A 15,094-nucleotide genomic window follows, 5' to 3' on the forward strand; every position below is an offset into this window, starting at 1 on the left:
CCGCATCATGTTGTCGGTTACACTATAGCATTTCCCCACGTTACAAGAAGTTTTATATTCATGTATTTTCATTGAATTACTGTTTTCAGACTTTACTCACGTTTCATGCTCATGTCCAAGTTACATTCAGTTTCCGTTCATGTTCTATACCTATGTATGCCATGCTCTTCATTTATGACAAGTTTTACATACTAGTACTATTCACCATGTACTAACGTCCCTTGCCCTGGGCCCGCACTTCATATTGGATACCGACTTTTGAGCATACGCCCGCGCAAAGAGATCACCCCGCTTTCCTTGGCGAGCCCCACTCCTCCCGGGTTCAACACGGAGTCTATATATATTTAGTATCTACTATGGTAGTCCAGGGCCATGTCCCGGTAGTGAGTATTCGTACATGTTTTAGAGGTTTCATAGATAGATGTTAGTTTGAAATATTGGTACATCCATGATTACTACTATGTTTTCTTAATGTTTCATGCTATGAGATAATTTCAAGACTTTATTCCGCAAATTATATTTTCATGATTTATTTAAATTGCGTCACATAGATATGTTGTTTGATGCCCATGTTGACAAGCAAGCCATGAGGTTCGCTCGGACACATGCAAGCAAGGCCCGAGTGCCGTGTTACGCCCAGGCCATGGTTCGGGGCGTGACAAGCGTCCAAATTGATCCCCAAGAGGTTTAAAAGGCCGGATCTACCCAAATATGATGGAACCACGGATCCCCAGGAGCATGTGACATCGTACACTTACGCTGTGAAAGGCAACGACATGCAACCAGATGAAATTGAATCTGTTCTACTTAAAAAGTTCTTTGAAATATTGTCCAAATAGTTACCCTGTGCACACCCGAAGGGTAGCGGTTGCGGGTTCCCATGTCATCAAAATATTGTCCAAATAGGCAATGACTTGGTATCATTTACTTCTTGAACATTCTATTAACTCTTTTAAAAACTTTACGGTGTTATGCTATTATCAAGGCACACGCCGGGAGAAAAAAAGGCCAAAGAAGAAATTCGATATCTTCAAAATAACTCTAGAAAACATAGCATTTAGTGATTTTCTAAGGTTTCAAACTCTTACTCTTAAGTGGGCCGTGTGAATTACCGCACTAAATTTTTTTTTCCATTTGCATGATCACTTTATAATATAATTATAAACTTGAACTAATAAACCGTATTAATTTAATTTACATCGGCGGCGACAACCAGCTACAAAGCATCGTTCGTACATATCTTGTCTACGAGCCTCTAGACAATATACATATAGCATCAAAATGGGCTAAGTGCTACCGTGCCCAAATATATACACAAAAGTAATACCAACAAGCAAAGTGGCTCGGAACAACCGGAGCACCTCGACGAACCGCCGGCGGAGCTTCTAAAGACCGGATCCGTCTATCTCGCTTACCTCGCGCGGCATAAAACGCAGCGTCCGCAAGAAGGGACGCGCACAAATAATGTACCGAGTACGTAAGACATGAAGCAAATATGCGTAGAGAACGTAGAACAAGGACAATAACATGAAAGAATAGCATATTATAGGGTAGAAAGATAACCGTACATGTAAATGCCTTCGGCGATACTATGCATCCTAGTGCTGCGGAACGTGCAGCCCGATCCATACATCTATTATATTGCTGCGGAACGTGCAGCCCGATCCATGCATCTATTATATTGCTGCGGAACGTGCAGCCCGATCCATATGCATTATGCTTTGCTTCCTTTGAAAATATCTCCTTTGATATATACATATATATATATATATATATATATATATAATAGAGCATACCATATCGCCGAGGCGTCGGCTCCGATCCATTTGACCATACATCCCGCGTCCGGGCATCCCGCGTCCGGGACGAAATCATGTATCATACTCCAACTGATCAGGTGGCTGTGCGCCTATAGCGCCTTCCCTTTATTCCCATCTTCCCCATATACATATACTTATACATACAATACATAGACAACATGGACTAGTATTATAAGGCGAGACTACCAATAAAACGTGGCATTAAAATAAAGCGTAGCATATGATCATAGGCTTCATATAATATTTCCTTTAGAATCTTTTAGAAAGTAGAGCCACAATAAGAAGTAAGATTGAATTCATGAACCAACTGGACACTTTCATACTCATATTGAGCTCTTAACTTGGAACTCTTAGTCGTGGACTCATTCTTATTACACTCGTCATCAACGTATCTTCTTCATAAATTTCACCGTTATTGGCATCATAGAAAGGTTCTCTTTAAAATAATTACAACACCTATCATTTGGTAAGCGGGACGATAAGGAAGAATCCGGGAATAGTGGACCCACCTCGGTCAAGTGAGGCGGCATATACAATTTACATATAATACACTCCGTGGCATTACTTGTGAGGGTTTTAGAGTAATCGGGTCCTATTCGTGCAAGTTCTAGGTGTTTAGACCATCCTTTCACTATTCATAAGCTTTTGGTTCAATTCTACTGAAGGAATCGTGGCCAATTTCCAACGTGGATTTCTAGAGTTAGGGAGATTCCCGCGGCGCGTAGCCAAGCCTATACGTCTAAGATATGCCAAGGAAAGGAGAGGGAAGTCTTACGTACCTTTTCCGCTTCTTTCACGCCTCCAAATCTCCGCTCCAAATTCGCCAAAATCTACAATTTGGTCACATTTACCAAGTGTCAATTTAGGCATCTAGAAGTTGAAATTCAAAGTAGCCATTTGTCTACCGAAATTTCGGCGCAGTACTTCCCCTGTAAATACACCCTCCCACCAAGTTCAACTTGGTCAATTTCAATCAACAACAACCCCGGGAATTCGACCCGGCCAAACTAGCAACACAATATCAACAACCATGCTACAATTTCAATGATCAACCCAAGGTACATACTAACAATTTAATCGATATACTACTTCCTTCAAGACTTTCCAACTCCAATAAAAACATTAACAACATTGTAATTCATATACCAACAACACCATACTAACAACATTATGTTGAATTTTACATAAACTTTTAAAACAAGTCTCCAACTACTACCATTTCACTAAAGTCATCCCACCTTCATTTCCAACATAGTATCCACAACAACAACAACCAAACACTAGATAAAATAACTAAAACATGATCCCTACGCACATATATATACATGCACGGCCAACTACTACTTTTGCATGACCACAACCAACACAACTTCACTTCTTAACTATTAAATCCTTACTTTACATTATAGAGCTTACCATAACAATAATTACAATGTTAAGTAAAATTAATTCACCACACTCTTCCATAATCCATGCCATTCGGCCAACACACCCCACATGTATATTTTTCATAAAATTCCATAGCTTCTACACTTAACAACAACAACCAACACACAACACAACACATACAACACATGCACACACACACGGTTTACCCTTGTAGTCACGGCACACACCATGGTTTTACTCCTCCAAGAATTTCATCCACTTTTTACACACTACACATGCAAAATCGTCCATAACATACAAGAAAGAATCAAACCTTACCTTTTCTTCAATTCTTCACTTAGCTAAGATTTGCAACTTTGCTAGAACATGGATTCTTCTTGCTCCAAAGACCACTCCACCTCGTTAGGGACCCTTGAATTGGTAGGAAATGATTTTTCTCTTTTTTTTTTTTGTAACTTTCTTGGAATTTTTCTACTTGGCCGAATGGCCTTTGAAATTTTCTCCTTCTTTTCTCCTTCTTCCTCTTCTTGAAATTTCTAGAGAATTTTGATGAATATAAGATGACTTTCCACATAAATACATACAAGTCTTCCACCAAATTTTTCCCATATTTATAAATAGGTCCTTCCACATAAAAATATGGCTACATGATCCCTTTCTTTCCTTTCTTGAAATTTCTAGAGAATTGACCAAATTAGATGACTTATTTGTCATCCTTGCCCCTTATTTCTTCACATGGCCAATATGGCCCCTTTGGAACTTTCATGAACTCTTCTGTAAAATTCCCGTTTTGCCCCTCGACTTTTCTTAATATTACCATTTTACCCCTAGCCTTCCACATTATTTCCACGACCCCTTTTGCGACTTTCTCTTTTTGCCCTTAACCTTTCACAATATTTCCATACTAATAATAGTCATAAATAATATTCAAAACCAACTTGTACGTTAAAATAATTTTGGAACCCAGTCTTGTCCTTAACTTCTCACCACTTTCTCGCAATATCCGAACGTATGAAATACGGGCTATAACATCCTCCCCCCCTTTGGAACATTCGTCCTCGAATGTCCGACTGACCTCATAGTGTATTATGATATTTCAGGGAGGTCTCCTTCATAGATACCTCACATGTCGCTTAACATCTCCCTTTTGGAGACTTAGGTTGCCCTTTTTCTGTCGTAGGTCAACTGAATTAGCTCCGAACACTGGCCCTGCATTAATAAGTCTCTTTGTGGGGGTTTGAATCACCATAGTCCATCTTGAATCTAGCATGTCCTCCCCCCCTTTATTAAGAGGGTCTATGCACGCCTATGCCCTTGAAATAACCATCGCTTTCCGCGATCTTCCATATATCGCGGTACTATTTCTGGAACCTTACAGCCACGAATGATAGGTTACAACCATATATATACTACTGTTTTACTTGCAACACCTCCAACCGTCAGTCATACTGACTTTAATTCCAAAGCTCTGTCATACTTTCTTCCCTTCTGCCAGTCTAGTCCGTCTCAGCCTACGCGGCCTCTATCAGGTTTCTAACCATCCCACGTATCCTAATTTCACTCGGTTGCTTTAACATCACATCTGTCTCTTACATTTACACTTCCAAAATTTTCAGCGTACTTCCCAGGGGGTCACCCATCCTGAGATTGCTCTCACCCTAGCACGCTTAACCTCGAAACTTTAGTGCATTTAGGCATTCTAACGTTAGTATTTTCGCCTCCATTTCCCGGGCTATCTTTATCACATAATCTGGGGCGTATTGGTGTCTTGACAATTTCCGGAATGCCCTCGTAACGCGTCTTTCTCTTGTAATTACTATTTTAGCCTTCACGACTACCTATAGCCATCTTTTTCCTATGTATACGGTACTCCTCATCCTGAATCTTCAAATTTCCCCCTATATTTAGTAATGCAAGGAGTGGGATATAATATAATAACATCTAGGGCAATTTAACACATTCATATAATAATAAAATGCCGATAATGTACCTGTGGCGGCGTCTGGGGAGGGTTCAGGATCCTGCCGTCCTGTCAACGCGTATATACGGTGGGGAGGACCGGGTAACTGGACGCCCCTCCCCTACCTCGGCCACGGCCCGCTGGGGCCTGGGAAGTCTGCTCAGGCGGGTGCACGGTCGATGACGAACCAATTGCCGAACCGGCAGGCTGGGCTCTTCCTCCCTCGTTCTTCACGGCAATCACGCATCCTATGGCCAACCCGCCCGCAAGTATAACATGCACCTGTGCCTGCGCGACACTCTCCAGAGTGTGGCCTACCACACCGAGAACACCGTGGTGGGGGTAGCATTGTACTGCTAGACTCAGCGCCATATTGGAACCCTGAAGCTCTATCAGCAAACCGAGGAGGTGCACTGGCCGCTGATTGGCCTGAATATCTAGATTGCTCCTGTGCCTGGCCCCCTCTGTATTCGCTCCTAGCCCCGAAAGATCTACCTCTTTTCCTGGAACCCCTATCTGGATAACGTTCCCCTCTCTGTAAGTGATACTGTTCCTCCAGGGTTTGGGCGTGGGCCTGGATACGGGTAATAGTCATCCCACCCTGGAGTGAAGCCGTCAAGCACTCCTTAACCAAATGTGGCCCCAACCCACTTACAAATCGGTGCACGTGATCTCCCATATCAGCTACCATGGCGGGGCATACCGGCTAGCGAGTTAAAGCGAAGGCCGTATTCCCCGACGCTCATATTTCCCTCGCTTAAGATTCAAGAACATATCCGCGCGAGCTCGTCGAACCTCCGGCGGTAAGAAATGTCGCGTAAATGCCTCCGTGAACTCCTGCCAAACCGGGGGAGGGGCATTTGCTCCCCTCGAAGCTACCCAGCTATTATACCACAGAACTGCCACATCCCGCAGCCTGTATGACGCCAATTCCACTGACTCCGTATCCGAAGCATGTATGATCCTCAGTGTCCTCCACATCTCATCTATGAAATTTTGCGGGTCTTCCTCTGGTTTCGATCCATAAAACTCCGGAGGTTTTAGGGCAATAAAATCACGGGCCCTAGCACTCACCGCCCTATCTCCCTGATCTGCATCTTGCCGCTGAGTCTGTGCGGCAACTAGCTGGGTCAGTAACTGGATGGCCTCTGCCATCTGCTGGCCCGGAGCTGCTGGCGGTGGAACTGGTGGTGCTGGGGCTGGAGCTGGCACTCCTCTCTGTTCTGCTGATACGGGGGGAGCATGGGAAGTCTGGGGAGGAGTCTCGTTATGAGACTCGCCTTCTTCTACTTCCACTGGCGGCTCCCGTTCAATTCTTTTTCCAGCCGCCGTCTTGCCCTTCTGGGCTGCTGTAGCTTTCCTCTTTACCGGCATTACTGAAACCATAGCACAGAATTAGAAAAGAATATGGGAACCTGGTAACATAGCTTTATCGCACGATCTAGGATACAAAGAAGGTCAGATTTCCTAAATGCCCTGCAGCCTCCCGTTTATAAGTGTGGCGCGCTACACACCCATAAACAGGACTCTACTGGACACGGCTCGTAGACAAACCCCTAGGACCGCCTGCTCTGATACCACTTCTGTCACGACCCAACTAGGGGCCGCGACGGGCACCCGACACTCGTACCGAGCACCCCTTGCCTCGTTTCAAACTCTTACTCTTAAGTGGGCCGTGTGAATTACCGCACTAAATTTTTTTTTTCCATTTGCATGATCACTTTATAATATAATTATAAACTTGAACTAATAAACTGTATTAATTTAATTTACATCGGCGGCGACAACCAGCTACAAAGCATCTGTTCGTACATATCTTGTCTACGAGCCCCTAGACAATATACATATAGCATCAAAATGGGCTAAGTGCTACTGTGCCCAAATATATACACAAAAGTAATACCAACAAGCAGTGGCTCCGGAACAACTGGAGCACCCTCGACGAACCGCTGGTGGAGCTTCTAAAGACCAGACCCGTCTATCTGCTTACCTGCGCGGCATAAAACGCAGCGTCCGCAAGAAGGGACGTCAGTACAAATAATGTACCGAGTACGTAAGACATGAAGCAAATATGCAGAGAACGTAGAACAAGGACAATAACATGAAAGAATAGCATATTATAGGGTAGAAAGATAACCTGTACATGTAAATGCCCTTCGGCAGATACTATGCATGCCTAGTGCTGCGGAACGTGCAGCCCGATCCATACATCTATTATATTGCTGCGGAACGTGCAGCCCGATCCATGCATCTATTATATTGCTGCGGAACGTGCAGCCCGATCCATATGCATTATGCTTTGCTTCCTTTGAAAATATCTCCTTTAATATATACATATATATATATACATATAATAGAGCATACCATATCGCCGAGGCGTCGGCTCCGATCCATTTGACCATACATCCCGCGTCCGGGACGAAATCATGTATCATACTCCAACTAATCAGGTCGCTGTGCGCCTATAGCGCCTTCCCTTTATTCCCATCTTCCCCATATACATATACTTATACATACAATACATAGACAACATGGACTAGTATTATAAGGCGAGACTACCAATAAAACGTGGCATTAAAATAAAGCGTAGCATATGATCATAGGCTTCATATAATATTTCCTTTAGAATCTTTTAGAAAGTAGAGCCACAATAAGAAGTAAGATTGAATTCATGAACCAACTGGACACTTTCATACTCATATTGAGCTCTTAACTTGGAACTCTTAGTCGTGGACTCATTCTTATTACACTCGTCATCAACGTATCTTCTTCATAAATTTCACCGTTATTGGCATCATAGAAAGGTTCTCTTTAAAATAATTACAACACCTATCATTTGGTAAGCGGGACGATAAGGAAGAATCCGGGAATAGTGGACCCACCTCGGTCAAGTGAGGCGGCATATACAATTTACATATAATACACTCCGTGGCATTACTTGTGAGGGTTTTAGAGTAATCGGGTCCTATTCGTGCAAGTTCTAGGTGTTTAGACCATCCTTTCACTATTCATAAGCTTTTGGTTCAATTCTACTGAAGGAATCGTGGCCAATTTCCAACGTGGATTTCTAGAGTTAGGGAGATCCCCGCGGCGCGTAGCCAAGCCTATACATCTAAGATATGCCAAAGAAAGGAGAGGGAAGTCTTACGTACCTTTTCCGCTTCTTTCACGCCTCCAAATCTCCGCTCCAAATTCGCCAAAATCTACAATTTGGTCACATTTACCAAGTGTCAATTTAGGCATCTAGAAGTTGAAATTCAAAGTAGCCATTTGTCTACCGAAATTTCGGCAGTACTTCCCCTGTAAATACACCCTCCCACCAAGTTCAACTTGGCCAATTTCAATCAACAACAACCCCGGGAATTCGACCCGGCCAAACTAGCAACACAATATCAACAACCATGCTACAATTTCAATGATCAACCCAAGGTACATACTAATAATTTAATCGATATACTACTTCCTTCAAGACTTTCCAACTCTAATAAAACATTAACAACATTGTAATTCATATACCAACAACACCATACTAACAACATTATGTTGAATTTTACATAAACTTTTAAAACAAGTCTCCAACTACTACCATTTCACTAAAGTCATCCCACCTTCATTTCCAACATAGTATCCACAACAACAACAACCAAACACTAGATAAAATAACTAAAACATGATCCCTACGCATATATATATACATGCACGGCCAACTACTACTTTTGCATGACCACAACCAACACAACTTCACTTCTTAACTATTAAATCCTTACTTTACATTATAGAGCTTACCATAACAATAATTACAATGTTAAGTAAAATTAATTCACCACACTCTTCCATAATCCATGCCATTCGGCCAACACACCCCACATGTATATTTTTCATAAAATTCCATAGCTTCTACACTTAACAACAACAACCAACACACAACACAACACATACAACACATACACACACACACACGGTTTGCCCTTGTAGTCACGGCCACACACACACATGGTTTTTCCTCACATGAATTTCATCCCTTTTTCATACACCACACATGCACAACATCCATAACATATAAGAAAGAGGATGAACCTTACCTTTTTTACTTGAATTCTTCACTTGGCTACAATTGAAAACTTGCCAAGAACATGTTGTTTTCCTTGCTCCAAAGGACCTTCCACTATGTTAAGAACTTCTAAGGAATTGATTTTTGAAAAATTTCTTTGAGAACTTTTTTTTTTTTTTTCTACTTGGCCGAATGGCCATGGTTCTTTCTCCTCCTTTCTCTTGTTCCTTGGCTCTTGAAATTTCTAGAGAATAATATGAGATAAGATGACTTAGTCATCTTTTTAAATTAATGAATTAAGCCCCCCCCCCCCCCCCCCACATGGGCTTGGCCCATGCCATGGCCGGTTGGGCTCTCTCTCTCCCCCTTTTAAAAAAAAAATTCCAAGCCCACTTATTATCTTTGTTTTGCAATTCATGAAAAAGAAAATTAATTCTTTCCAATTTCCAAATTTACCCTTCACCTTCCTCCATATTTCCACTTCAAGATTTTCATGAGCGACTTGTATGCCAAACAAAATAAAAATATGACCTCGCTTATTATCTTCCCGCAAGTACCTTGAATTATCCGAACGCACAAAATTGCGGGATATAACAGAACCATACCCGTCAAGACCACGGACTGACAGGAGACAGGAGCGTTTTTGAAGCGAGTCGCCAGAAAACAACTCAGATGAAGAACAATAATGTCTATGAACATTGGGGACTGTTACATCAAAGTAGAGGGAACCATAACAATAAGTACCGGAAGCATTTGAAGATGGCTTCGGAACGGAGTTAAAGGAAGGCACTATGCCCGAATCCTCATACTTCATGCTCAAGAAAAGATGCCAGAGATAGCCCGAACTGGCTACAAAATAAAGATTGGAACTGCCAGATTAGTCCCGAGGAAAAAAAATATAATTAAGATCCAGCTAGACCCAATAGATGTCAGCACGGCAGCAATTCTCTTGCAATGTATTTTTGTTCATATCCTGTAAACTGTCGTCTATGCAAAGTTGTAAACACTTGTGTACGTTCAAGGAATGGAATGAAGCAAAACTTGCACCTTCTAAACATTCTTGTATATGTCCGAATGAACAAAATTATTCTTAAAATTGCTTACAATTAGAAGCAAATAAGGATTACGAATCCGAACAATTATGCCCAGATGAACAGGCAGAGACGTCGTCTTCATAAGCACCATAAACATAGGAGGGCCCTCTCTTATAAAGCCATCCAACTAAAAGGCCGGATGCTTTGCTTCCCGGTCATGAAGTTAACCAGAGTAAGATATTCCTGGACATCACAATAGCCAGAAATTGAATTTTCCTAGTCATAAACATCCCCGGTCTATGAGGTTGTGAGGTTATAAAAATTTCGAGTACAACTAAAAACCCAAAGAGTTAGAACTCAAAGAAAAGTTTCGAGTACAACTAAAAACCCAAGATTAAAAAATCAAAGAAAAGTTTATGGTACAACTTAAAACCCTAGAGTCAAAATTTAAAGAACTAAAAGTTTTTGGGAAAACTAAAAACCCAAGAGTCAAAATTTTAAAACTAAATTTTTTTGGAAAAACTAAAAACCCAAGAGTCAAAATTCCACAATTAAAAGTTTTGAGTGAACACTAAAAACCTGAGATCAAGCTTTCTATAGTAGTGGTGCTTTTTCAGCACCAACCAGCTGTTGACGGTAGAGAAACTAATGGTGGAGTTGTCATCTAAATCCCTAAGTCCTGCACTTTTTTCCCCTTCGCCCAGTTTTTGTTCCAATTGGATTTTTCCGGTAAGGTTTTTAATGAGGCAGTCGTGAGGGTGATTACATGACTTTCCGGAAAGAAAGGAAAAATCTTCCACTTCTCGGTCACATCTTAGTGAGTAACCGGAAAGCGGGGGGCCTAACTGTATATGATAAAAACCGGTCTCAAGAGTTGGGCAAGTTAGGAAGAGACACATAACAAGGATGGCTAGTCAGCGGTGACTCAACCATGATGACACCAGATACAAACCTGTGGCCAGATAAGAAACAATTCAAGATGTGACCGTTATAGAAACGTTACAGAAGACTCCAAGATTCCTCTAGCCTTTATTAGCTTTTATTAGGCTTTATTACCTTTTAATTACCTTTTATTGCAACATTAATGTTGGTAATTAAGGGGGCATAATTGTGGATCATGCACCCCATAGCTCTAGTATAAGTGGAGGTTCTCATTTTATTATAAGACATTAGAAATCATATAGTAATACAACAAGCTTAATTTGTTCTCTATATTCTTTTGTTCCGGTTTCGAAGTGTTCTTAAAGGCAGAGTGTTCAACCGGAGTCGTCCTCGCTGAGAGATTCATCCGGGTTCCAAAGGCCCAGGTTATTTTATTATATTCTTGTTTTATATTTACTTGATCTCATTACTAGCTAGTAGCTATTATTTTTACTTACTTATAACAAATCAATTCACATATCTTTTAAACCACTAATAAATTTAACTGTACCTTCGAGCAAAACGGAAAGCTTCTCTTGGATCAGTTTTGCCCTTTTTTTCTTTCTTGATGTTAAAAAACAGATTAGTCTTTCTTCAAGTTCTCATATGTTTTGGTCTAGTGATCATTTGAGTCTCGAAGGAACCTTTTTTTTATTATTTTTTTTTTACCTAAGTATTCTTAATTATTCTTTGTCAGACTTTATACGTATCAGATGGAAGTTGGCTTTTAATTAGTTCAAGGTCCACATACCGTCAATTAGCTACGAACTACTATTATATATTTTGTACAGCAATTAATATTAGTCAAATTTGCAAGATCCATCCAGCTAGACCTATAAGAAAACCTAGAGGAAAGTGAATCCAGGAAGCTAGGAGTTGAATTAAATATTTGATTGGTTATGCGCTGTTGATCTGATCCTTACACAACTCTATACTGCTACTCCCTCAATCCCAATTTATATGATGCAATTTTATTGGACGCAAAATTTAAGAATTGAAGGAAGATATTTTAATTTTGTAATCCAAAACAAGATAAAGATGTTTGTGTGATTATAGATCATCTTTTAAGCATAAACGGTAAAGTTTAAAGTTAAATTATTGCTAAATAAGAAAGTGTATCATTCTTTTTGGACTGACTAAAAAGAAAAATGTGTCATTTAAATTGGAGTATAATATATGTGCATATATAAAGTAACATAACGAAACCATAAATTAAGTGTCAATGACGATTATCGTTTGCTGTGCCAGCAAAATGTACAAGCTGGATTCTGCATATCTCTATGAATTTCTAGGGATTTTGGTAAGATCCTGTCCTAATGAGAAACAATGTAAGGTATCTCACATCTCTGTTCATAGTAGGATATGGTCAAATCCTCCAATACGAATTAATTATCCAAGAAATATCCAATTAAAATTAAGAAAGCAAAATAATATTGCAGAATGGCTTGTCAGAAGTTCATGCTATCATGTGCCTTTGAAATTTCAACTAGGAACATGATGTCCATTTATTTCTTCTTAATTTAAAACTACAATTTGGCTTCTAATTAATTATAAGTCCTATCATCAACTTCTATTTTTGAGACGGATATAATATTTAAAAAGGACCGGGAGAGTACAACGATATATGAGTCAATAGTAATCCGAATAAAAGAAGTTCCTAAGTTGTGGGTTCCCAATGGAGGAATTACGAAAAATACAAGTATGATTAAACAGAGGGTTGGTAGGGTTAAGTACTTATTAATCCTTGTTGGGAGGGCCATTATTTAGCTTTACTTAAATTCCTTTGGTATATAAACAAGACATAAGATATTGTGTATATATATCCTGAATGTACTGATTAAAGGATCTCATGGAGATGGATACCAATATTTCTTCTCAGTTCAAAATTGATATACTACTAATCATTTCTTAGTGACATATGAAGTTGTATCAGTCAAAGCCATTAGCTGTATTACATTTTGTCGTTCACCTAATTGTCCGTTTACCTAGGTTATGATCGATTACATTTATTACTACTAGTCCCCCATTTGCATTATTCTAGCTGTAAATTCAAATTTCTTGAGATTTAACCTGTCTCCCAGATAAAAGTATCCATATGGATCCAATCTAGTAAATCTCGCTAGAACCCTGTATATGGAGTGAAAAAAGGTTCATTAAATAAATTTAAATTATAGATTTCGAGCCTAGTAAATGAAAGTTGACATTTTTCTTGGTTCTTTTTAATTATACATAGAGAGCTTGTCTATTTGTTGTTAGACAACGATTTTCCTTAGCTCACGGCTCATGTCACTTGCTGATCACTTACGATTTTCCTCGATTGGTTTGAAGTTTTTTTTTTTTTTTTTAATTTTTTTAAAATATAATAATGTTGAGAGTTCATGAAGGCTAAACAATATATTACACTCAGCCAGCAAAGCCCCCTAATACGAACGAGAATGAACGAACTCAGTGTAGCGCAATCGAGTCAAAAATAAGAAATTGGATCAGAGCAATAGTGAGATATTGAAGGGGAAGGGGAACGGAGGAGAGAATTATAAGGTGGAGAATTGAATCTTCAACAACAAAGTGAAAAAAATTATATAGTCAACTAACTAAGCTACTAAGATTCTTTGTCTCTAGAATTACTTATATATGCATCACACGACATTACTTATGGAGTAATTACTTATGTTTTCATTTGTGAGTAAATAAAGTGGCGCGTAACCACATACGTATACAATAAATAAAATTCGCCAATTCAATGGAGTTACTTCGTGAAAGTACGTATTCTTTGACTATTGTATAAAGTTATGGAGATGTACTGCATGATACATGTGATGTTATACAGTACAAAGTGTCGTGCTTGCTGGCCATCACTGTAGATTTTTCCGCCTCTTTATTTTGTTTAAAATTAATGTGGGAATATGTTAATTAGGAAATAGCAGAATCTTACCTTTTTCCTTTTTAGACAGAGAAGACCTCAACAACTAAGTGAAATTAATTCTTAATAAAAATCCGATCTTATAGCTTTTAGAATTAAGTCGGCAAAATATTTCGTTTCACTAATAATAATCTAGATGGTATTAGCGAAAATTTTGCATATCATGAGAAATTATTCCTTTTTGCTTTCTGAGATATGATTTCATATTTAACAGAAAAAGGAGAAAGAGGAGAAAAAAAGTTATTAGAAGGCTTTAGATTTTAAATTAGCATTATTTGTCAATGTATGGTTGTGTAGGGTGGACTTTGACTATATATTATATATAATGACTCTGATCACTATGACTGTAAAGTATATATATGCTCCTCTAAGTTCAGTAATAGAAGTTTATTATACTAAAAAAGGGAATTGAGGAATTCATTCTTTTTATTTTTTATTCACTTTCTTCTGCTTCTTCTTTTTTTAAAAAATATTTTTATATAGAATAGTTGATGGCTGTTTGTCAACTTTATCCTAATTAGTGTGATACATTTTCCTCTTTAGTTTGTCATAAAAAGAATGATATATTTTTATATAAAAATAATTTGACTTTAAACTTCTCATTTTATTAATTACCTTTAATAACATGATTTCTAGCCATATATGTATATGTATGACTTGTTTTAGACCACAAGTTTTAAAAGATTTTTTTTTTCTTGAACTTCGTGGCCAGTCAAAATGCATACATTACATAAATTGAAATAGGAAGAGTATTAAAATAGAAGAATTAAATTAAATTGACGGTTTATATTTCAAAGGCAATGAAATAAAGATATAAAGGGTCAATATCGACCGTACAATATTGAAGTGATTGATTTTTAAACCAGGTCGAGTGTATAAAGTAATAAAGATAAAGAGATAATACATGTATTGTGTATCAAGAATTATGAGTGCTATATAGCTTTTGCAGTATCGAGCATCTATGGATTGAATGTTTTAATCATCTTTTTATTTTTTAGT

The sequence above is a fragment of the Lycium ferocissimum genome, chromosome 3, assembly GCF_029784015.1.
Source record: "Lycium ferocissimum isolate CSIRO_LF1 chromosome 3, AGI_CSIRO_Lferr_CH_V1, whole genome shotgun sequence".
NCBI lineage: Eukaryota > Viridiplantae > Streptophyta > Magnoliopsida > Solanales > Solanaceae > Lycium > Lycium ferocissimum.